This window comes from Protopterus annectens, chromosome 1.part0 (genome assembly GCF_019279795.1).
Source record: "Protopterus annectens isolate FY-2018-M chromosome 1.part0, PAN1.0, whole genome shotgun sequence".
Classification (NCBI taxonomy): domain Eukaryota; kingdom Metazoa; phylum Chordata; order Ceratodontiformes; family Protopteridae; genus Protopterus; species Protopterus annectens.
This window is the reverse complement of record NC_056725.1, coordinates 1,170,313,840-1,170,337,703: the sequence shown is the minus strand read 5'-3', so window position 1 is coordinate 1,170,337,703 and position 23,864 is coordinate 1,170,313,840.

Below are 23,864 nucleotides of genomic sequence, written 5' to 3'. Positions count from 1 at the left end.
GTGAACCACAGAAGAGAAAGGGTGTTCGACACCTGTTGTAAATGAAGAAGTAGGAGTTGGTGGTCTTGATGAAGGATGAGCAGGTCGTCCAAGTATGGGTATATTTGTATACTCTGGGTCCTGCAATGAGCAATGAAGGGGGCAGACACTCTGTAAACACTCTTGGGGCAGTGGAGAGACCAAAAGGCAATGCAGAGAATTGAAAATGACAGGAGCCTACTGAAAATCTGAGGAATTTCCTGTAGTCTGGATGAATGGGAATGTGGAGGTAGGCATCCTTGAGATCTAGAGCTACCATGAATACCTGGGAGGGGATCAGAGGCAAGAGAAGTGGTAAGGTAATCATTTTGAAGCTGGGAACGTGGAGGAAGAGATTTAGAAAGGATAAATCCAGAATATATCTTCAAGGACCCTCTTTCCTTGGTACCAGAAACATTCTGGAATACAAACCTGTTTCTTTGAGGGGTGGGCACTGGTTCTATGATGCCTTGATTTAGAAGTTGGTGAATGATGGGTGGGAACAGGTGGATTTGGTTTTTTGGTGGTTGATAAATACCTTGGAAAGGTGGGAGCATCCACCAAGTCATATAATATCCTCTCTGGATGATGGAGAGGACCCATTGTTCTGCTGTTAATCTTCACCAGGAAGGAAGGGAGAGGGTGAGTCAAAGGGATAAGGGTGTTGCTAAATGCAAAGGGGAGAGTCACAGTGGAGGAGGCCTGGATTGCTCAGGCTGGCTCCGAAAGGGTGTGGTAGAGGAGCTGGGGGGAAATCTGGGAGTAGAAGTCTTCCTCAGCTTTCTACATCCCTTTGATTGTGGCACTGAATGAAAAGATTGCCTTCTAACAAAGGAGGGCTTCTGAGGGTAATTCCTATGATATCTAGGAATAGGGGACACAAGGTGTTTGAGGTTCTGTAATTCTTTACCCTTCTCTTGGAGGGATTTGAGAAGCTCAGCAGAAGCTTGCCCGAAAAGGGTGCATCCAGTAGTTTAGGTTGGACATCCATGGAGAGAGGCTGTAGCCTTACCCAGGAATAATGTCGAAGCACTGATCCAGAAGCAGCAGCTTTGGATGAAGCTTTCACAGCATCACAGCTGCACTTAATAGAGTGCCTGGTCACTTGGGATGCTGTGGAGAGAAGTAATTTAGTTGTGCTCTGATAGGGGAGTCCTGAACCTCAGACAGAAGGGGAGGGGCTTTAGAAATGGTATCTAGGACATACCTTGCCATGTGGGTTTGGTAGTTCAGGATCCTGATGGCCAGAATGGAGGAGGCATATACCTTTTTTCCTGTCCTGTCCATAAATGTACTGTCTTTATCAGTTGGATAAAGAGCAGTAGAAGGCAGTTGTCTGGATGTCTTATCTGCAGAAACAGCTATAACAGCTGGGTCTGCTGGAGGGTTCTTGAAAAGAAACTGTGTGTCTTGGAGAACCCTGTAAAACTGATCAGGTCATTTAGCTGCTGGGGATTGGGAGTCAGGAGACTGTGAAGCAGCTAGGAAGGGCCTATATTGAATCATTGAATGCTTAGAAAAGCGAACACTGATTCATCGATCCCATGTAAGTGAAAGCTTACAATCTCGAACACTCAGAACAGTGATTTTTTTTCCCAGGGAAAAAACTCACTGTTCCGAGAAACACACACACAACACACGCACACCACAAACTATTTCTAATGTGGGGGCCTGTGCCTCTCACACCCTTCCTAATGAAATATACCAACTCCAAGACTGCACTACAGTAATGAAGAAGGCAAAATACAGAAGGTGGCCAAGCAATTTCTTTCCCAGGGAAAGAATTTGCTTATATGCTGCTTCGGTATTTTGCTGTTTCGCGCTATAAAGTTCGATCAAGACACATTTGAAAGAATGCATCTTTGATCAGCTAATAGGGAACCGCTAGGAAGGCATCCTGAAAAACAGGCAGTAAGGGAGGCACAGCTGAGGGTTGCTCCATTTGCAAAAGGTCAAAGTACCTTTTCTTGGAGTCTGAAACCTCAAAGGCCTGCCACTTAAAATGTTCCCTCATGAGCGAGATAGTATCCCCAAACTTGAATTCTTCTCATGGGGATTCTGGAGAAATATAGTCCTCCTCATCTGGAGTAATGAATTCCTTGGGAGATTCAATTTTTGTTTCATAGGAGAAGGACTCCTCAGAAGAGGAGTAATCTTCCTCAGACACATGGAGGGGTTGTTGAGGAGTGAGAGTAGGGGGAAGTTGCTGTGATTGTAATGCCTGAAAGGCCTTAAAAAGACATTGAGAGAAGGATTCTCAACCAGGCATCTGTGGAGGCTCAGAGTACTTCTTTTTTTGTTTCCTTTTCAAGGGGGTTGTAGGAGAAGTCAGAAGAGAAGCGGACGTTGGCCTAGCATGAATAGGAGGAGCAGGGGCTTCCAAAAATGCGAGCTGTGGTTCCCCTCTGCCATCAGACTCTGATGGCTGAATTACTTCAGTGGATGTACCTTCGGTATCCCACACCCCAGCTTCCATTAAAGTTCCCAGGCTTGCTTTGGTAACTGTCGTCTGAATGGACTCTGGGTCTTCAATCACCTCTAGAGCCTGCTCGGACACCTAAGTGCAGCCTGGGATTCGGGCCTAACTTTTTTCGCTTTCTTCCGAGGCAGCTCATTGGATGGGCCTACTCCTCCCTCCATGCCTAATGCCAAACATCGGAATCTTTGGTTCTCAAGATATAGATTCAAAGCCGCTAATCGGTTATGTAGAGTCTTGGGGACGAACGACTTACAAATCAAGCAGGATGTATGGTCGTGGGCCTCGCCTAGACAAAAAACACACTTATTGTGTGTGTCCTTGTGAGGAATTTGTCTCTCACAAGCACACTTCCCTTTCCTAGCTGACATGTAAGTCTAAACAGTAAGCAAAATAAGCAAGAAAACCCCACCGGGCACTTATCTATAATGGTCAAAAGCGGTTGTCTGGTCTTTAACAATCTGGAATTCGGTCGTCTGAAGAAATGTGATGCAGAAGTGGAACTGGCAAACGGGCGTCTGATGAGGGTACGTACAGACGTCACTTTTATACCTAACGTCGGTTTATGGCCCTCATAACAGATGTCACATGTACCCGCCTGGAACAAAGACTTTGGTATACTGGCCAGACAGTGATACTACAAGCAGCAACTCCCTACTGTTATGAATACTGCAACATCAGAATAGAAGGACATCATCTGTATTTCAAAACACAGGATAATGTGTGAAATATCCTTGTAACATCTGTATTTCACAACACTTAAAGAATGATGTGTGGCATATCCTCAAAACATCTGCATTTCACAACACTCGCACGATAATATTTGGCACATGCTTGTAACATCTGTATTTCACAACACTTACAGGATAATGTGTGGCATATCCTCATAACATCTGCATTTCACAGCACTTACAGGATATTGTATGGCATATCCTCATAACATCTGCATTTCACAACACTTACAGGATATTGTATGGCGTATCCTTGTAACATCTGTATTTCACAACACTTTCAGGCTATTGTATGGCATATCCTTGTAACATCTGCATTTCACAACACTTACAGGATATTGTATGGCATATCCTCGTTACATCTGTATTTCACAACATATTGTATGGCATATGCTCAGAGGACTCACTTGCAGGATGTGCAGCAGTAATTCCTGCCTACATACATTGATGTACCAACCAGCTCACAGTGGTTTGCTTCTGTCATATTGGCATTAGAAAGTAGAACTGCAATGATGCAATCAGCGATAAGTTTTAGCAGGTAGTTTATAGGGGCAGGTGCAGCTAGAACTCTTACACCCTCCACTTGTTTATTCAGACTCTAAGGTTGTACCATTTCATAGGTGTTTTAGGCAGAAAACAGACCTTGCACCAATATCCTATGTAGTGTGACACTGGAATTAGAATATAAGAATTTGGCTGTGGGAGTTTGAGATGGTTAGCCATCTCGACAGTGTCAGTCTTATGGATTAGCAGTTGTAGCATGTTTTCAATCAATGGGACATGGCCTAAACCTGTGCAAAAACAGAGAAGAATGTTTCTTCTCAGAGTATGCAAAACTTGGCCCTAAAACTACAGACCTTTGTCTGTCACTGAACTAGCCCTTTTATTTACTGAGCTGGGCTCTGAACTACTTTAATGAATTGATTGTCTACTAAAATATGCTAGGCCTCGTGTCATAATTCCAGTTCATAATAATTAAAGTATAACCCAGATGGCTTGATATTTAATATGATGAATTGGTTGGCTGGTCAGGACCATTATTAAGGTAAGTGGTGGGGTGGCTTCGGGTACTGTTATCTTACAATATGTTTTAATGACTGTTAGGGTGCTCTGGAACATGACATTGTTTTTGTGTGTGGGATATTTGATGGCAGTGTATGTTGACACCGAGTTTGTATGGAAGTCTTGGACTGGGGGACTATGAGTAGAAAGAGAAGAGGCCATGAAGAGGGCAGGAAAAGAAACTGATTTCTAACAGCTAGGAAAGGCAAGGCATCTGGAAGGAGATGGTGGCTACTGAACAGGAGGTAAAGAGTTGTAGTCACTTATAGAACAAGAAAGGTGGGGCCAGGACATATGATAAATGATACTCTGTGCAATAAGGGAGAGAAGGAGTGGACAACTGAAAACAGAATTTCAGGAAAAAGGCTTTCCTGAAATTCTGATCAGTGCTACAGGAGGAGTGACACAGAAATCTGAAGACTGCTGGGGGGTGTTGGCATGGAACTCTGAACACTGCCAAGTTGGCTGAGAACATTAATTGTCAGTCAACAGGATGCATGAGAATTGGGGACATGATCTGTTTGATCCGAGACTTAAGGTTATATTAAACACTGTCCATGTGCAGAAGGTTGGGCCTAGAGAACTAGAAACAGCAAAGCCAGGGAACGGCACTAGTGGTGGCATTAATTGCCAGTGTAACACAGAGCTGAAGTTTTGATTAGCAATAAATTTGGAATGCAGAACAATTGCCTTTGGTGGAGGTATGGCAAAAGAACAATGGACAGGGTTCTGGGTATAGCCAGCTAGGGAAATCCTGCTAACAAGTGGTATTGCACAATTGTACATTGTACATACTGTATCTATCTGACATGTAAATTTAGCAGCCACTTCCATGCTCTCACTTTTAAAAATGATGGTGCTTGTAGGGGCGGGGGGTCAAAGAACTGCAGTCTGCTATGACAGTCCTTACTCCAGAAATACGAATGTGGCTTGGACATTGTTTACAGTTCTTATACAGTTTGTGACTGTGTATATAGGTAAATGTTTAGCAGAAGGCTCTTGTTTGTTGCTTTGCTGGATTTTATGTAACAAATGGTTTCGTTCATATAAGACAGCAGAGGTGGTACAGATGCTTTGCATTGTTGTATTAATGGAGAGTTGTATTAGCGGGCTTGATAGCATAAAGGCAGGGCATCTGTATTTATCACCAGCAACCAATGTTGTGAAAAGGGTGCTAGCAGCTGATAGGGCTACTCAGCAGACATAGGATGAAGCAGACAATGGCTATCTCTTCTATCCCAGATAGAGAGCTACAGGGATTCCTATGAGTCTGTAACCTCTGCTGGAGACCAGGCATGTCACAGATAATCCTAACTGGAGAGGAGGCAGCAACAGCATCCTGATATCATTGCACTAAATACTCCCCCCTGCCACATTCACAAAGGTTTCCAGCTCCATGAACACAAGTCCCCATCACATCCCTTGCTCCCTGGTGCTAATATAAGTTGCAAATAAATCAGGGCAAATAAATGATGAGCTATAAGGCCCTCTTCTTGAGGTGTCAGGGGTTTCTCCAGGCAAATGATACATCTGAGGAATCTGGCAAAGAGCAACTGGAGATCTAGGGCTGGGCATCACTGGAAGCCATGGAGTAAAGGTGAAGGCTATGAGGGAGGTGAGGGGGAAGAGAAATGCAAATATATATCTTAATGGACTGCTGTAACTGCCTGATATGACATAGCTGTTGCCTTTAACATGTGCCTTATTTTACTTTTTCCCAGAGTGTATGGCAATTTACACCATTCCTTTACAATGTATAATTATTTTATTTATTTATTTATTTGATAGATGGGTAAATTTATTTATTCGATAAATGGGTAAATTAATTGTCACAAGAACTATTCAACCACAGAGTGGGCCATTGGCGCACCATTGTGATAACATCAATCAGTCCAGAAAGAGAGAAAACATCAACAGAATATTAATATTTCTGGGATGGGACAAAAGTAGGTAGATGGTTCATATTTGTGTCTCTGTACAAGACATGAAATAGAATCAAGCAAACAGTGTGCAATAGCATTAATAAAGAAGACTGAATATTTTCAAATAGCTGGACAGTGTATAAAAAGAAGCACATTGAATAGTGTAGGACTATATTGCTTCTTATTTCCTCTACCACGACAATGTAAATATTAAAAAATATACTGTGTGATGACTGAAAATAAAAAAGAGCTACAGTAGTTATTTTTTGCATATTTGTAAAATACATATGTATAAAAAAAAAGACGTGCCTCAAGGTAGGGCTTGCATGATTAATGGACAGAAAGGCAAAAGGAAAAGGACTGATGAGTAAACAGTGAAAGCAGGAATCTGAGCTCTGATTTAGCTGAGCATTACCATGAGGAGAAAAGGCAAAAGTGTTTTTTCACAAGCAGTCATGCATCCATTTCCCTCCCATGCATCTTATTATTTCTTTGAGATCCCCAAAAGTTTGAGAAAGGAAACGTTTGACCTGAAATTCATAGACCAATTGTGTACTATGCTAGGGCTTTTTTTTATAGTTCTCAGCAGCACACAGGGGGCTTATGATTGTAGATCGTAGTTACGCAGCTGTGCAAAAGTTTGCACATTGCGATATGCAGTGCATGCAGATGAGTGTGGAAATACAGGTATGTGATAATGCATAATGAAATGAGTGCATAATGAGATGCAAATGAAATGATGAAATAGGAGAAAAAAAATTCTGTGCTGGAGCACTCAGACCTCCAGTCTCTGACTGGGCATCTATGGAAAGTCTGTGAGCAGCCTAGGGGAGAGAAGAGATGACTACATCATAGGACTCATACATGACCTTATTGCTGCCAACTAAATCTTAACACTGGGAAAACAGATGGGCCAATAGGGCTTTCCAGCGAGGAGTGAATACGCCACAGGGCTCTCTCTGACTACAGGGATGCCAGTCGCTCACCCCTATGGAATGAATGAGCTGATTCAATGCAGGTAGTGGAACCATATATTAGGAGTCTTCTGAAAAAAAGATTCTAAAAAAGATTAAAACATATCCCTGTCAGTTTGCACAGACTTACCTAAGAGAATATTAATTTTCATGACAAAAGTTATCAGGAAGTACTGTAATGCCAAATACCAAATCCTATTCAAAAAGAAAAAAAAAACAAATTCTTGACACAAATGTGTTTATTTCTGTCAAACAAGTCATCACCACCAATAATGTGTTTTATTGTATCTGTACTGAAATGTAGCCCTAAATGCTGGGTATAATTTGTAAAAAGTTTCAAGTTTACTAACTTCACAGGTGTTTATATTCTACCACCCTGATAGTACATACAACCAGACCATTACAAAAACCCTGAACTTACCCAACAAGAATGTAACTTTTGCTCTGTGTCAGCTAATGCCATTACCACCTGTGTGTTTTCTTCTCCTTTCCAAACAGATGGTGTGTCTTTGTGGTGTGTGTTTCTGTGTGTGTGTGTGTGTGTGTGTGTGTGTGTGTGTGTGTGTGTGTGTGTGTGTGTGTGTGTGTGTGTATATATGAATGGCATTTCAAATCATCACAGCATGTAGGCAGTTGTGGAGGAGTTGAATATCATGCAACAGATCCTTGAATACATTACAAATATGTTAAAAATCACAAAATAAATAACATTTAAATGTGCAGGAAAGAACAACAGAGACATTACTGGAAAGCAAAGGTTAGTGTAAAGCAGTGATGGACAGCCATGAGGGCTTCATTCATGAGCAAACCCTGGGAACCAGGTATGCAAAGCATTTGCAAAAACAGATGATTATGAAAAATGTAAAAAAAAAACAGAAGTGCTGCGATATCACAGAAAATAACTTGAACAAATGCCAAAATATCGCTCCAGCCGAAAGGACTTCCAAGTTCACTAGAATCACTCCAAATGTAATAAATGCAATAGTAATTAAAACCACTTTATTAGAACAAACTGTGATTAAGCACTTTTGTCCAATGTAAATCAGACTTCATCAGAATCACAGACCAATAAGAAAACTCAAACTTAAATAATACAATGAATAAACCAATTAACTTGCTAGTTAAAATGCTTAAGGTGACCACTTAAGGGGAAAACATATAACCAGTAAATATCAAGACATAAAATACAATCTCATGTAAAATGTAAAATAAAAAAAAAATAAAATTTATTAACCCTTAATTCTAAAATAGGTTGCAAGGAAATACAGTCATTAATACCTGGGGGGATGCCAAGTAGCTTTAGTTGCCATCTCATTTATCTAGCGTCTAATAGGGTTCTAAATTCACCACCCCTGGTGCTAACCTTTACATATGCAATAATTCCAAACTTAAATAAGCTACACTGGGAACTGTTCTTAATGTGTCTAAACAAGGCATTATTCTTGCTCTGCTTGCTTGTATCATAATAATGTTTGTAAATTCTACACCTAAGGGCTCTCTCAGTTTTACCAATATAAAATGCTGTACAATTTGTGTACTTTGCATTTAGCCAAATAGACCATTCCTTTAGAAAGACAATTCCCTTTGATGAAGTTCATTGTAGCATGCAAAATATTGTCCAAAATAAGGGAATTGTCCTCCAGAATGTGTGTACATTGTCTACAAAAAATGCATTTCAAGGTTGAACTAGCTTTAGCCTGAAGGTAATAGATATATCCGCTGTTTCAAAACTTCTAAGATGTTTATTTCTAAGGGCTATCCTGATTCATTAGTTATAGAAACTATGGAGTATGTGTTGTCCCAATGGGGAGTGTTAGATAAACCCCTTTTGGGAACAGCTGCAAGTATTCCTATGCCCCCTCACTCACAAGTTGAGTATGAGAGGGCCTTAATTTTGGAATACAGTCCATATGCTAAGGAGGTTAAAAAAATCCTTGTAATAATTGGGGTTTGCTTAGAGGTAACCCTGAAGTTTTCCAAATGTTAGGTCCTTTTCCATCTTTTGTTTTTAAAACTGGTTACAATTTAAAGTAAAGTTTTGAAAGAGAGGTGAGCTATTTTGACAAAGAATGCACTACCTTACCCATGAATAGAGTAGTTAAAGTCCTCATCCATTGCCTCTGTTTAGTTTAGTGCTAATTACACACATTTTCAAATGCCTAAATGGAACTATACAAGTCATGCCCCACTTTATACTGAAGAAACAATTCAGTACTGATCTTGGCATCCAGGACAGCATCCAGGGCTTAGTTTTCACCCTAGTTACTCATATGCCCTTGGGGAATAGTCAGAAGCTCTTTCTCGTGTTACAGTTGTTTTTTTCTTTCCTGCACTGTGACCAGTTCATGCTGTTGCTTCCTTTTCTTGAGTGCTGCTTGTTTTCACCCCTTTATACTTTGAGCTGTTTTACTCAGTCAACTGCTTTAAGATTCAGGTAATTTATTTCCAACTCTAGTTTTCTCAATTCAGTCTGCATTTTAAAGTCACCTAGAAAAGAGCCGAGTTACTTTGTATATACACTGCCTACACAAATACTATCAGACTAGCTCCAGGTTCAGTGGACTGAATCTTAGTTGTACCCAGTCTTGTAGCCTTCGATTCTTTGGCCTCACCAACATGATGGATTTAATTCAGTTTATATCTTTTACTCAGCTGTGACACTGTCATGATTTCATACTTCACAGAGCTAATTTTATTCCTTTTTTCTAATTGTTCTGACTTAAAAAATAAAATAACTACAATGCAAGGGGTTGTACTGTATATTTATCTTATATGACTGCAAAGGTCTACAAACTTTCTGTTGACACATCTATTTTGCAGCCTAAATAAGTTTAGCTGACACTATAGCCCTCCTGCTGCAAATCAATTTATATCTGATTAATGGGCATATAATCCCACCCACAAAACAATTTAATATGTGATGATCAGGGAATATAGTCCCATCATTTGCACCAGTCTCTTACCACCAGATAATATGCAATCTGTAACTGACCTTAATGTAGCATGGTAAATGTGCACTACTGCCTTAGGTAATGCCCATCACTTTAAATGGACTTAGGTAAAAGGTTATAAGCAGATTCACAGTGCAAGAACTGGATATTAAAAATTCCTTAACATGCTTGTAAGCAGTTTAATGTCATTGCCACCATAAAATTAATTTACAATAGCTTTTAAACACATTACATTTCTGCTGATCTAATACACAATGATAACTTGTTCTATAGCCTACCTATCCTAAAACAAGGTACCCTATTTTGTAATTTATTGGATGAAATAGCCACTTTTAATAAAAGAGAATTTATTCATAGAGTTCAGGTCATGCTAATATGGAATTAATTTAAAGTTAGAACTTTAAACTTAATTAGTTATACATCTATAATCATTAATAATGTTGCCTCTCAGTACTCTGTAACTGAAAGAATGTAAGTTTAACTTTCCTAGGTGCCAGGCATAAGCAAAGTACTCGAGACCAGAAAATATCCTTGCAAATTTCATTTATATCTCTATAGTTTTCATAAATTAAGTTTAGCCTACAAACAAAATCAGGCTCCAAAATCTATAGTGAACCATTTCATGAGCTAAATAAAGTTAACAAAACATCTAGTGATTTTTCACCAAACTGTCCAAATAAAACAACCTGCACATGAGCATGAAAAGTGAGATGGGGGTGTGGCCAAGATGCCAGTCTGATAGCAGCAAAATCCATAGCTCTGCTTAGATTTTAATATCCTGACAGGAAATATACTTTAATTTTTAGAAAAATCTAACTAAAAGTATACTAAACATTAGATTAACATAGACTCTTTATTATTTTCTAAAAATTAATACATAGTCAAGATAATTTTTTAATTATTCCTCTCAAGAAGTTTTCTACTGGAGATCTCAAGATGAGCAACTCGAAGAGCCCACACCAGGTGAGTGCAGTGAAGAAAGAATTACATCTTATAATAACAAACATCCAAGAACTGTCACTAAAAATGAACAAATTTGAAAACAAAATGGATATTATGAAATAAGAATGCAGTAAACAACTGGAACTTCTAAATGGAATAGTAACAAAACAATCTTAACAGATTCTTGCCTTAGAGGAAACAGTAACTAACCTAGATACTAGAGTGACAGAAAATGAACATCACAATGAATTTCTTCTGAAACAAAACACCAGACTGATTGAGAAACTGGAAGACCGTGAAAGTAGATCAAGTAAGAATAACATAAGAATATATGGAATTCCTGAGAAAGAAGAGTGTGCTAACATGATTCAATTTCTCAATAAGTGTTTTTCATCAGCACTAAACATGCCTGAATCCCTCTTGGAATTGAGAGGGCTCATCAGTCCCTGGCAAATCCAGCCTCATCTCTGAGTTCATCTAACCCCAGGTCTAGTATAGTTAGATTTCTTTCCTCACAAGACAAGGACTTAGTGCTGAAATCCGCTTGGACTAATTCCCCTATCAAGATGAGTGAAAAAGTTATTTTGACAATGACTATACCTCTACAGTTATATCCAGAAAGGAGTGTGTTCCTCTAATTAAGTCCTTGAAAAAAGCCAATATTAAAGCTCAAATTCTTTTTCCTGCAAGAATAAGAATCACCTTGCCAGAAGGAGTGAAGATCTTTGATTCCTTACAAAAAGCAGTAGAATTTATCCAAAAGAAGAAAATACTGTCAGGCATTGAAGAAATTGAATGGTCATTCCAGAGTTTGAAGAGACAGGCAACAAAAAAATGGATGGTCTGTGAAGGAAGGAGCAAACAAAACTAAGAAACTAAAGGACAAATGAGTAAATTCCTTCTAATTTTAAATGCCTTGTTTTATGAATCATAATATATTTGATTCTGGAAAGTCTCTATGCTGTAAGGTAATGTGAATCATTTTTATTATTAACTTTCTCTTTTCCTTTCTATATCTACTTCTTCTAATTACATATAGTACTGAGTATTTAAATAACATTCTCTCTCTCTCTCTCTCTTCTTTCTTCCTATTCTTTTTTGTTACCAGTGTTCCTTTAATCTCTTTTCCCCATTATAAGTACTTTACATACTTTCCCTTTTAAATAACTACAAATGATGCATGTCTTCTAATTCTTCAGTAATAGTATAATTTGACTTAATACCAAAGTGCATTTTTTCTAGTGGGTCAGTGGTGGGGCAACAAGGTGTTTCTGATTATTGTTTCTAACCAGATGTTTTAGACTCTTTGTTTAGACACATTTAAACATTAATACAGTACATTAATGGTGTTTATAGATAGCTAAATATAAATAAAAATATATATATATATAGGTTCCCTTTTTTTCTCTCTCTCTGGCCTGGTTAACTGGTGGGTAAATGATTGAAATGTTATAATACGATTTCTGATTTGAGGCAGCTGTTGTTACTTCTAAATAGCTGTTTCTATATGAAAGGGTTAATTTTTTCATGATGTTGATGTTTTGTGAGGAAACTAGTGGTCTGTGTGACTGTTCTCATTGTGGAGATTCATGACATGCACTGACAAGGCAGCTTGAGAGTTTTTTTTCTTGCTTTCTGTCAACTCTAAAAGCTTCAAGATCTGAATTTCCCACCGAAAATTCTTCACTAGAGACTTCTGTTATGCATAAGCCTATTTAGATACTTTTTAACAAGTTTATGAAGCTGCATCTTGAGGAAACAACAGTGATGACATAATTTGACCTTTTGAACTTGTTAAATGGTTGTACTTAGAATTCTTTTCTCTTGAAATTCTGTTATCCTTCACTAGCTACTTTAAATGGTAAATAATTAGTTCTGATAAAAGTGTTTAACTCTTTTGAAAATGCCTGTGTTCTCTTATAGATGCATACATTCTGCAGATTCAATGACACTATTAGTAACTAAATGATATCAAGTGAACTAGGAGCTGCATTAGAAAACTCATTATGCATATTGACATCAAACTTATGTTATATAACTAAATCTTTAGTAACTAAACAGAGGGTTGTGAGGCCCCCTTTTTTCTCTCTCTCTCTCTCCACCCCTTCCTGATGAAAGATGTCAACATAGATATTGTTAATACATATGAGTAATATGTGTATAATTGCAAAATATAATAGTTAATGTTGTAATGTGTTTTATATATATATATTCAACAGATTCTTACATGAAAAATGTTAGATAGATGACTGACAAAATGGTTAAATTATCTGATGTTTCTTGAAAAATCTTGGAAATAATGACAATCTTCTTAACATTTAGCTTCTAATGTTTTATTGTATTTGTTATATGTACATTTGCATATGTTTATAATGAAAACAAAATCAAAATGTTTTTGAAAAAAAAAGTGAGATCAGAATATATTAGAATACCCAAGTCCTTACAAAGTTTGTAGCTTGGATAAGTGCACTATCGATGAAACAGGGTAAACTTTTGTTGGTGTTCCCAATATACATAACAGAACATTTGTTTATGTTATATTATAACTATATTAATTTGCTTGAGCTGTAGGACTGTCTAAGTAGAACTGGAAGCTCCAATAATCTTCTGGAGAAATTATTGAAAATCCAGTTTTAGAATCATCAGTGAATTTTGGATACCACTCCAAGTCAGAATGAAGAAAAGTAACGCTAAACAAAAAAGATGTCTCAAACCAAGTCCCGTAGCATTCTATTGGAAGTAACTCACAATTTGCAGAAGTTATACTCAACTTTAACATTGAATGCAAGCCAGGATTTTTTACAGTAAATAATAAAGGTATTAAAATCTTAGGGCCTTAGTTAATCAATAATAGTCAGGTAAAACACAGTCAAATGTTTTTCAAGGGCCAAAAGAGATCCACTGCACAACATTAAATTGCATTAAATACATTTGCATAAAAAATGGATTCAATTTTTGATGAGCAACCTTTTTTTGAATCCCACATAGATGTGGGTCATTACCTCTCAACTGTCCAGATTTTTGCAGAATATTCTTGCTGTGTTCCTCATACAATTTGTGGTTTTCTGGATTATTGAGACACATCAGTGAGGATTGAATTAACTAAATAATGACAGTCATCTGAGTTTCAGACTTTATATCCTTTACAAAATGTATGGTAACACAAGACTTTTTGTTCTAGCAACTTTCTAAGTTTATAAGAGCAATGTTTAAAATGTGTCCATATTTTTGGGGTTTTGTCCCCCATTGTCTTTGGCTTTGTCCAGATTTGTTAAGCTAGCTAAGAGGTTGAGAGGTATGTGTTCAATAGTAAATAATGGTGTTAACTGTAGCAAAGACATTGTTATAACTTTAATCATTAAACTGAATAGGTTGAATGGTCAGGAATTTAAAAGGTCATTTTGTAGGTACATACTAGAATGTCTGCAGATTATTATACGTCTAACTAATAATCCAAGATTAGGTCCACACTCTGTATCTTGTATTAGTGAGAGAAATACCTTAACTATTATACCAAATTCCACTCTGTCACATTATTGATATTGGGAGCCGCTGTTGACATATTCTGCAGATTAGGGATATGAACTGTTTTGTGATGAAAACTGATATAAGATTCTTCAGGGAAAAAAAACACCTAAAATACCACCAGGAACAGCAGTGCCTATTTTAGCTGTATCCAAAGCAGCCTTGACCATATCAGATGGAATGACAGGGCAGTGTTCTGGGTTCCACTGGATCACAGGTAAGGCCAGGGTGGAAATGCACTTACAAATGTTAGGAAAAGCGTACTTTAAGCATCTTTGTCATTTGACAAAATTCCCATTTTACCTAAATATAATGTTATAATGTTATAATTTTGGGCACACTTGAAATTAACATACTTGAAGATTTTTTTTTTGTGCTCACAACAGCAGTAAATACAGTTGTTTCTCAAATACAGCTGAAGATCAGGCTATATTCACTGGGGCCCCAGGATTTCACTCACCTCAGATGAGCATACTTGCGTGCGCGCACACACATGCACACACACACACACACACACACACACACACACACACACACACACACACACACACACACACACACACACACACGGTCTTAGTTCAACTGGTGCCCTAGGCAAAAGGGCTCCACGGCGCCCCCTCCCACACCACCTGGTACCCCCATCCTGGTCTACTGACATCAAATAAATACTGGAAAAATGCCTCTGCTAGAGCGGTGCCCAAGGCAACCACCTAGTTGGCCTATGCCTAAGGCCGGCTATGCACACACACACACACACACACACACACACACACACACACACACACACACACACACACACACACACACACACAAAATATTTTCAAGAGGAGTTAATGATATCTCTGAAGTTCCAGCACCCTCCTACCTATTTCTGTGATAATGCTGCTACCAACTAGACCACTTTAGCACAGCAAGAACAGAATTGTTGGTTTCCCTTAAAATTAGCCAACCATTAAATATTGATATAATAAGGCAACACAGTGGCACAGCAGATAGTGTTATCACCTCACAGCAAGAGTTTTGGCTAGGGTGCTTTCTGTTTGGAGTCTGCGTGTTGTCACCATGCTTGCATGGGTTTCCCCCCACATTCAAAAGTCATGCAGTAGGTGAACTGGACACTATAAACTGCTCATAGGTGTGAGTAAGCATTAAGTGTGTGATATGGAAGAACAACCATGGCAGGGCTAGCCACCTGGCAGTGTGAACTTTGGCTCTAGATAATTTTCACTGATGAAGTGACACCCTGACCACATTTGCAAAAATGAGAAAAGGGATTGCAGATGGATGGCTAGATAGTAGCAATAACAGTTTTAATAAAAAACATAATCACATTTATCTTAGCTTAATACAGCTTTCTTTATATTTTACTGAAAGACAATTACATGCTTCACTCAGCATGTTAACATTTTTTTTTCCAACAGCAATTACAGTTGCTTTAGCATTCTACCACTTTTCTATGAAGAGCTACGAAGTAAATCTGTGAGTTTCTCTGTGCAGTTTGTTTAGTGATCAGATAGTAGGTGAACAGTGTATTTTTGGTTTGCTTGTTACTTACATCTCCCACACAGGTAGAACTACGTCTGCATTATGTGTTTAAATAAAATATAGACTGGTTAAACCAAAGCCAGATCATAGTCAAATGGGGCCCTGGGCAGGATAAGGGACCACCCCCACCCCCCACAGCTATTCTATTGTCACTCTACTTGTCTCTCTGTACCCCAGTTTACCATAAACACTGTTCAAACACCATCAGCATGCATACTATTTTCTTCTTTATTTTTGAAATGAAAACAGAGATTTATTTATTTATCCTTTATTGACTAGTTTAGTCTACTAGGCTAGTAGCCTCTTTTCATGGGAGACCCTTGGTGGTAAGTATATTACAAGGGTAAATTTGGCTAGTGCATCAGGGAATGTCTCCATACTCTTTTTGATTACTCAGGAATATGTAAAACATCTCATACCACCTACCATTGATGCAGGCAGATGGGGCCTCAGTTTAGCATCTCATCCAAAAGATGACACACTCGGATACAGTACCCCCCTTATACATCACTGCAGTGTCAGCAATCCATCTACATAGCATGGTAGTAGAACCCATGGCATTCTGTACATAATCTGAGTATGTTACATGTTGTGCTAGTAACACTGATTGCAAATATTATAGCACAAACTCTAATGGCCATTTGCTAAGCACAATAGCTGCACATTGAAAACAGTAAACTTCTCTACCTTTGAAACTCATGTCCACTGAAAATGCATTGAAGCTCATGTTCATTGAAAATGCACTGAAACTCACATTCATTGAAAATACATTGAAACTCAAACTCACATTCATTGAAAATTCATCCAGTAAGTGGCAGATTAAATGTACCTTGGTCCCTCAGCTGTTTTCATACCATGGGCCCCTGCGTACATTTTAGGACCATGCATAAATGCATGTGTTCTTTGATTCACCTTCCCAATTTAATGTATCTGTGAAATCTCCACATTGGGCCAGTAATCAGGAAGTCTGGATCCTCAGCACTGACACTAGAGAGGGATGTTCACTTGGAATACAAATGGATACATACACAGTATTTCCCAATGAAGACCTCTCTGCATCAAGCACAATTTCCCTTAAGACCACACAAGACACACACTTAGCCCAGGGTCTGGGTGTCTCTATCTGTCTCTCCCCAGGTCCCCAATAAGGCTCCCCAATGGCACTGTGAAACCAGTGCTTGATGTCCTGCTCCAAGTAGCTGACACACACACTCTTTGAGATTTAATTTTCACACGCACACACAACTGGGAAAGGCTAGCACAGATTACCCACTCTACCAACTTTGCCTAGATTATAAGGCAAATTCACTGTCACTAGTCAGTTACAATAAGGCTCTTAAAATGGTATCCAATTATGTTGAGTGAAGTTAATATTAATACAGATGGTAATGTTAACCAAACAGTGTGGCTTTTTGGAGTGGCCAGAGTTAGCACCAAATAAATATGTGCAAGTACTCTCAGAACTTAAATATTTTCTAAAATGGACAAGCCACAATGAAAAGTTTAAATATATTTAATAATAAATAGTAAAAGAACAAGAAAATATGAAATACCTATTTACAGTAAACACCAGAGTTTCAGTCACAGGAAGTATTAAAAATAACACCAATGGAAAGGTCACACAATTATAGAAAAACAGTATTTAGTTAGTCTCACTATCTATTCCCAATTGACTAAAAGAATTACTGTTCCCTAGTTAAGTTGCTTACTGAATAGAGCAAGGCAAGATAATGGGGGTGAGGGGTCCTTGCTGTTAGATCAAAAACAGAATACAGAATGCTGAAAGCAAACTCCTACTAATATCTAAATATTATTTTTGGCTTACAGAATGACATCACACACATCTGGTCATCTGATACTGTTTCCCATGCTATCACCAGCACTAGAAGTTAACAGGAATTTAGCACCTATGTGTTAACACACACACACACACACACACACACACACACACACACAGCTGTGTCAGATCTTCTGGAAGTCATAAAACCATAAAACCATTCTGATATTCCTACAGGAGCTACAACCTAGTCTCTAGCACAAACATTGCGTCTCTGGCTCCATTCAAAACTGTGGGATAACATCTTTATGGCTTAACTCATAAAGAAATTTAATTTCAGATATATTTTAAAGTTTGCTGCAGCTGGATTGTGATTAACCTCTGCTCCACCAGTATTATCTGTTGAAACATATACATTTAAATCAATTGGAATAATGCATGTACATTTCTTTTCTTTCCAGCAGGGCACACTATTGACACATTATAACACAAGCAACATTACAAATAAATTTTTAAACACAAGCATCTGTACAAATCAGTTTGATACACAAATGACATATAATTCTTTACAAAATTCCAGCTAACTATGCTGGCATATATTACAAATCCACTGCCTTATTTCTTCTGGCATGGCTGGCAGTACCTCCTATCATCACAATATCTATTGGTAAGTACAGCAACATATTTACTACAGTGCATTTTAAATTTGTAGTTTTGAACATTTTTTCTATTAAGCAGTGAAACAAAATGTGTGAACTAATGAATGGCAAAAGTATGATTTCAGAACATTTCAACCAACTCCAAAGGTTCTCGTTTTCAAGGTACACGATTTGAGCCTCAGCAAGTTACTTAACTAACCAGCCCTCTCTTACTAGGGCATTTCACACACACACACACACACACACACACACACACACACACACACACACACACACACACACACACACACACACAAAAACACACACCTCATAAGTTCCCCACAGCTGCAGGAATTGTTCTAAATGCTGCTTCCTACAAATCTCTCTCACATGTAATGGATTACAAGAATCATTCATTGTGCTGTTTCCTCCTTTTCAGAAATCAAAATCTTAAATGTTGTATCCACATTTATCTTAAAGTGGACACATTCAGACGTGAAAGAGAAGGTAAGGTGGATGGAAAACTAAAACTTTATTTATTTAATTAAATTAATGTTGTGGCCCACTCCCCCACCCAGCCAGCACATCCTAGGCAGTTGCCTAGGTCTCCTAGTGCTGGATCCAGTTCTGAGTTGAGCAAAGAGCTTTTCTGTTTTGAGTAAGAATGCAGCTTTGAAGAGAATTACACACTTTCTCTGTTTTTCTTTAGCAGGTTTAGTATCAGAGAAGATGGAAGAAATGCATACAGAAGGCTTATATCCCAGCTTATACAAAAAGGATTATTTACCACTGTTTTTCTATGATGGTGCTTGAGTAAAAATGAAGAAGCTAATAATTCAGATGAAAAATGATCAACTCCACCCCCTGCACCACATTAGTAATGGGTGCTAACCCTAACCCTAATGCTGACCCTTCCCCCAACACTAACCTTATACCTTAAGGTCATTAAAACCTTCCCATAACACTGTCACTAGACAAGACAGACTCAGACACACAAACATTTACAAACACACACAAACAACACTACATCTATCCCCTAACCTAACCCTTACCCTAAAATACACAAACTCGCACACAAGCACACAACACCCATCCTTCACTCACCCAAGACCCTAACCCTCTACATACATTCGCTCTCACCCCACAACAGTCCACTGAACGCCTAAGCCCCCAGTTAAAGCCTCAAATATTTCTGTGACATTTGTGAATGGGAATGTGGAGGCAGGTTTCCAGCATGCCCATAGTAACTCGTAAGGCATCTTGTATCAGTACAGGGGCACAGACTTATAGTATCAGCACCTTGAATTTTCTTTTCCAGAATTATTTAGATTTGTGTGCTCTAGAATAGACCTTTACTGGCCATCGTTTTGGGGCTTCAAAAAAACTTAAATATAAACCCCGTTCAATTTCCTTGCAGAGGCACCTATTGATATGTTTGTCTACCTAGCATTTGATGAAGTAGAGGAAAACTCAGCCGTAGAAGACATTTTTGAATGTTTGGCTTTGCTAAAAACTATATTGTTTAACCAGTTAATACCATTTCCCTCTTCCAGGAATCTGTGACAATCTGATTTTTTTGCCTGTAAAAAAAAAAAAAAAAAAAAAAAACAGAGAGAGAGAGAAAGAGAGAGAGAGAGACAATCTCTCCTCTGTGATGACAAAGGAGTTGTAACAGATGGAGTTCTTATAACAGTTTTATTGCTGTCATAGAGACAAATCATCATCAAAATTTGCAGACAGATAATTTCTTTCTCATAAACATCCACTTTAAGAATTTCTCAACACATGCATTTCTTGCTCCATACAGCATTTTGTCTTTTGATGAACAGTGCTTAATCTTTCTAAGTAACTTCTCAAGTATTGCGAGGCCACAATACTCATTGCAATTGAACATCACACTTAGTTTCATCTACAGATCAATACTTGAATCTTCACCTTAAAAAAACAGTTTTATATATTTTGCATTTTGGATATAAGCCAGATTCATACAATTTCTTTGTTGCCCTTAATTACACATCCCTCCCATGTATTTTACCATATCATTTATTAAACACAGTATAATTTTATTTCTCACCCACCCGTACCTCTCATCAACTTAGTTCAAGAAATCTGGACAAAGCCTAAAATAATGGGGAGACAAAGGCACAAAAATAGGACATATTTTCCAACTTGCTCTTATAAACTTATAAAGTTGCTAGAATAACAGGACTTATATTAGCATGCATTTTCTGAAGGACATGAAGTCTGAAACTCAAATGTATGCCACTATTTAGTGACTTCAATCCTCAGTGATTTACTATAAAACCACAAACTTTATGAGGAGCAGACCAAAAATTTGAGGCAAAAATCTGGACATTCTGTGAAAAGCTGGATTCTTGAGAGGTACATACTCAAGCTATATTCACTCTTTTCCTTGTCCTGACAGAAATACTGCTTATTATATTATCTTTGCATATATGGTTCTACCTATAACTCCCAGCTATAAACACCCTTTCAGTAAATAGCCAGCCATGTCCATAATATTTCTATCAGATGTGCTGTAACCTCATCCCAAAACCTTTCTAAACCACTTTTCTTCTTGCAACCTAATCTTAAGCCACTTTATTTATTTATTTGTTTAGTTATTTACCCTTTGTTAACCAGGTTAGTCCCACTTGGATGGTAGCCTCTTTTCAGGGGAGACAAGAGGTGGTATTTATAGTACTAGGGTAAATTTGGCCAGGATGTCAGGGAACTTCCCTACTCTTTTTGATAGATGCTGTGGGATCTTTTGCATCCATTTGAGCTACCACCAACTCAAGCAGATTTGCCTTGGTTTAACATCTCATCTGAAGGATGACACACATGGGAGTGCAGGGACCCCTTATGATGCACTACAGATACTGGTGCAGTGGTGCAGCAGTAGCCTTGTCGCTTCACAGCAAGAGGTTCTCCAGTCTGATGCTCAGCTGGCGTATCTTCTGTGCAGAGTCTGCATCTCCTCCCTGCATTTGTGTGGGTTTCTTCTGGGTACTCCGGTTTCCTCCCATGTTACAAAGACATGCATCTGGAGTATTTCTCCCCGGGCCTCTGCTGAAAATTGGCTTTGTTCCAAGTTGAACTATCCCAGTAAACAAATGTTAAATAAATAAAAAAAAAATAAAACCTATATAAGGTAAGTGAAAAAGGAAAAACATCTGCTGCAGTTCTTGAATTATCCTCACTTATGTTTCCAGTTTTTTAAGTGTGTCCTGTTGTCAGTTTAAAATTAATATGAAAAAAAATTGCATCCAGTGCTTTCAACCAATGATGGATGTTTATGTCAGGAGGGAATGGGATGGAAGATTTATCCTACTGGGAATCATATGACTTTTGTTGTTGTTTTGTCCTCCAGGCTTTCAATTTTGATGTTGTCTCTGATATGGCCTCTTCTATCTTTACATTTGCTGTCTTGTTTGCCTTATATAGAATATCAAAGAATTGTTTGGGCCATTCCTAGAATACTTGAAGATACAGGAGTCGAAGAGCTGCTTGACTTCCAGACCAGTGCAGTGCTTTTCTCCTACATTTTGAATGATTGATTGCTTGTGTTACTACTACAGAAATCTGCCTTTATCATTAGAGAAAAGCTGAGTAAAATGACATGCATACCTCCTGGGGACAATGCCACTATGATTATCTATAAAGGAGATTTCAGAAGCATCATATCCACATTTAATGTTGTGGGAACCATTTCTGCCAGCTGTATGAGTCTAGTTTGCATTAGCAAGGCCCTTAGTCAACTTGACTTGACTACCTGCTGTAAAATCTCCCTGATAGCTAAAGCACATGATATATAGGAGTACCTTGCTTCAGAACAGTACACTAGTGAGCAACATTATAATTGTCGATCTCAAATGAATGATTCCAGGGTTTGTGCATGCAAGACTGGGATTGCACTATGTTTGTGATTTCTCTTTCCCTGAAATAGCGTGAGCTCGCTGTTGGTCTATATAAAGATCAAGTGGTATAACAGCTCTGCCCCCATATAAAAGGTACACAGAGCTTGCCCACTGCAATACCATTTTTGTGGTTTTGGAATGTGAACTGTAAATGACCCTTGAGTGATTTAGACAGACTGTGACAGATTTTCTCTGACTCGAGAGTTCCTTTGGCATGCAACTGAAGTACAGGCTTTCTTGTCAGACTTACCAAGAAACTTCCACTTCTTGAAAGACTAGCTGGATAGAATGAATAGGTTCATAGGTTCATAGGTTCGTACTAGGCTATCTGCCCTAAGGCATTTATAAGCCTAGCCAGAGTGTATGTGGCTTACACCACCCCTTAGGATGAGAATACTACACCCTTTTAGGGTTTAGTTTACTATGCCTCTGTCTAGTAGTGACACAGAGATGACCCCCGGGGTAAACCTACGATCTCCCATCCATTCGTCGAGATTTCTCTTGAATAGAGTCTGTGAGGGGCTCTGCCTAACATGGACTGGGATTCTGCTCCAGAGTGTAGGGAGCCTCTGGGTTATGAATCTGTCCCTCCAGCACGTCTTATTTATTTCTGTGTTGAGGTTTAAGTCACTTGTTCTCGTGGCTCTGATGGATTTGGATTTTCTGAGGTGGAACATGTCCATTAATTCAGGATTGGACATGGCCTTGTACGTCAGGCACAGATCACCTCTGAGTAGGCGGTATGCGACTGAATAGAGCTGGAGCTTTTTCAGTCGGGCGGCATATGACATATGTTTAAGACCCTTTATCCTCTTGGTGAGGAACTTTTGGGGTCTTTCCAACTGCTGCAGGTGTCGGGCGAGATACATCCCAAATGGGGCATTGTACTCAATCATTGGCCTGATAAGAGAAGAGTACAGGGGCACAATGACCTCTCTTGATCTAGATGTGAAACCCTTCATGATAAGGTGGGCAATATAGAAGGTCTTCCTAACCACTTTGGCAATGTGAGTGTCAAATGAGAGGTTACTGTCAACCTGGGTCCCTAGGTCCCTGATTACCTCTTCCGTACTTAATGGATTACCGCCTATGTGGTAATTTGTCGGTACCTTGTTTTTCCCAAAGGGTATGACTATACATTTTTTGGCGTTCAGCTTAAGGCCATGGCTCTGGCACCAATTATCCATTTCTATGAGGCCTCTCTGAAGGATGTTTGTGTCCGCTGGAGTATCAATTATGGCACCCAGTTTGCAGTCATCTGCGAACTTTGTCAGCCACAATCCTCCTATGTTTGCCTGTACCTCGGAAAAATAAATGCCGAACAAGAGGGGTCCCAGGACTGAGCCCTGTGGGACACAGCTTGTGGCTGTCTTAGAGTCTGAC